This window comes from Hylobates moloch, unplaced genomic scaffold (genome assembly GCF_009828535.3).
Source record: "Hylobates moloch isolate HMO894 unplaced genomic scaffold, HMol_V3 SCAFFOLD_13, whole genome shotgun sequence".
NCBI lineage: Eukaryota > Metazoa > Chordata > Mammalia > Primates > Hylobatidae > Hylobates > Hylobates moloch.
Window position 1 is genome coordinate 36,888,005 of NW_026652288.1, and position 2,117 is coordinate 36,890,121.

At 52.6% G+C, this 2,117-nt stretch overlaps 1 protein-coding gene across 6 annotated transcripts in view; it reads left to right on the forward strand.

The window, feature by feature from the left end:
* The first annotated feature begins 180 nt into the window (after positions 1–180).
* Positions 181–2,117, forward strand: part of CUNH19orf47 (chromosome unknown C19orf47 homolog) — a 56,744-nt gene continuing 54,807 nt past the window's right edge. For 4 of the 6 annotated variants that reach the window (XM_058426133.1, XM_032172908.2, XM_032172914.2 and 1 more), the window contains exon 1: positions 256–335. The gene's annotated coding sequence lies outside the window, so the exon portion shown is untranslated. Of the gene's footprint in view, positions 203–255; positions 336–1,343; positions 1,463–2,117 lie in introns of those variants that run through there. The other 2 variants (XM_032172912.2, XM_032172910.2) reach the window with 2 other exon arrangements.

The window sequence follows — 2,117 nt, forward strand, 5'->3', positions numbered from 1 at the left end:
GGGCCGGCGGGGGCCAGGCATGCGCCTTTCTCATTGGCCGCGCCGCTCGCTAGCGACGGGCGGAGGGGAGCGCCCGGCCGAAGGTGGGCGGTCACGTGACGGTTACGCCCGCACTCTCGCTGGTGACGGTAGGCGGTCACGTGACGGTTATGGCCGCACTCTCTCTGGTGGCGGCCTGGTGGGGTAGAGCGGCCGCGGGCAGGTCAGTTCAGCTTCCGGCGGTGAGGGGGGTGCTTCCGGGGCGGGCAGCCCGGGCCGGGGGAGGAGTGTCTGACAGTTGGCGCCGCCGGGAGGGAGGGCGGGCGGCGCGAGTGGGCGCGGGCCCGGTGGGCCAGGTGAGGCTCGGTCCGGGGGTGGTGGGACTGGGCCGGTTGCGGTAGGGATGGGTGGCGTCCAGGGGTCTGGACTCAGTTCGGGCTCCGCTGTACGGCTTCGGACGTACGATTTGTTTCTTTGAGCCTCAGTTTCCTCCCCTGTGGAATGGGGTTTAGAATTAGAATGTATCACCGGCTTTATAAATGGGAGTGAGAAGTCAGGTCGTGTACGTTGGATCCCTTAGCTCAGCGCCTCCGCATAACGCTCACTTCGTTACTGTACTATTAGTATTGATGTTTGCGCTTAGTATGAAAAATTGTTGGGTTTGGAAGCCGTCGGATTTTGGTTCAAGTCCCGCCCCACTGTGCGGCAGTGGGGCCTGTGTCTTCGCCTCCTTGAACCCCGTTTTTTCTCATCTGTACAATGAGAGCAGATAGTCCCAATATCATAGGGTCGTCTTGAGGATTCTAATGAAATGTGTGTGTGTAAAGATTTTAAGCAGAGGGGCTGGCACAGTGAGAGCTCGTGGATTGGGACGATAATGATAATGATTCTGAGAGTCATTGGTGTAGCTGGGAATTCCAGGGAAGTTGGGGGAGAAAGCTCAGAGACAGCAATAGGAAAAACTTAGAATTGGAGCCGGGGAAATCGACATCCTGCCACATACTGTTTGACCAATTTTGCTGAGTCTTGAATTACTAGTTTTTTTTCTTTTTCTTGATAATGACTAGTGCATTTTTTCCCCCAGTAAATTAATTTGAGAAGGCAAATTTGCATTGCTGTCTTTTTTTTTTTTTTTTTTTTTTGAGACGGAGTTTCGCTCTTGTGGCCCAGGCTGGAGTGCAATGGTGCGATTTCGTCTCACCGCAACCTCCGCTTCCCGGGTTCAAGAGATTCTCCTGCCTCAACCTCCCGAGTAGCTGGGATTACAGGCATGCGCCACCACGCCCGGCTATTTTTTGTATTTTAGTAGAGATGGGGTTTCTGCATGTTGGTCAGGCTGGTCTCGAACTTCTGACTTCAGGTGATCTGCCCGCCTCGGCCTCCCAAAGTGCTGGGATTACAGGCGTGAGCCACCGTGCCCAGCGCATTGCTGTCTTCAATGGAAAACTAGCATTGCTGGCCATGAGAGGAAGGAAAAGTTCAGGTAAAATACAATGGAAACTGAACAGCCCATTATATTGTACACTGAAATGGAAAGATAATTGAAAAAGGAATACTACGTATTCCCTTTGAATAGGGATACTGTTCAGAGCCTGTACCATGTCATTGTCTGTTGTCAGATCCCATGGACCCCCATCAAGTTGTCCTTATACTTGTTCCCAGCTCACGCTTCGTATACAACTAGCATTGTCAGTGACTGTCCCACTGTTTCCCTAGCTTACTGAAGATTTGTTTTATTTGATGCACACTTGGCATCGCACTTAACCACCTGCCATGCATCTTTGTTCTAAGGACTCTGTTTATTAACTCGTTTAATCCTTGTAACACCTTTAAGAATGGGTCCTTGGCTGGGTGCGGTGGCTCACGCCTGTAATCCTAGCACTTTGGGAGGCCGAGGCGGGCGGATCACGAGGTCAGGAGATCGAGACAATCCTGGCTAACACGGTGAAACCCCGTCTCTACTAAAAATACAGAAAATTAGCCGGGCATGGTGGTGGGGGCCTGTAATCCCAGCTACTTGGGAGGCCGAGGCAGGAGAATTGCTTGAACCTGGGAGGCAGAGGTTGCAGTGAGCCGAGATCATGCCACTGCACTCCAGCCTGGGCGACAGAGTGGGACTCCATCTCAAAAAAAAAAAA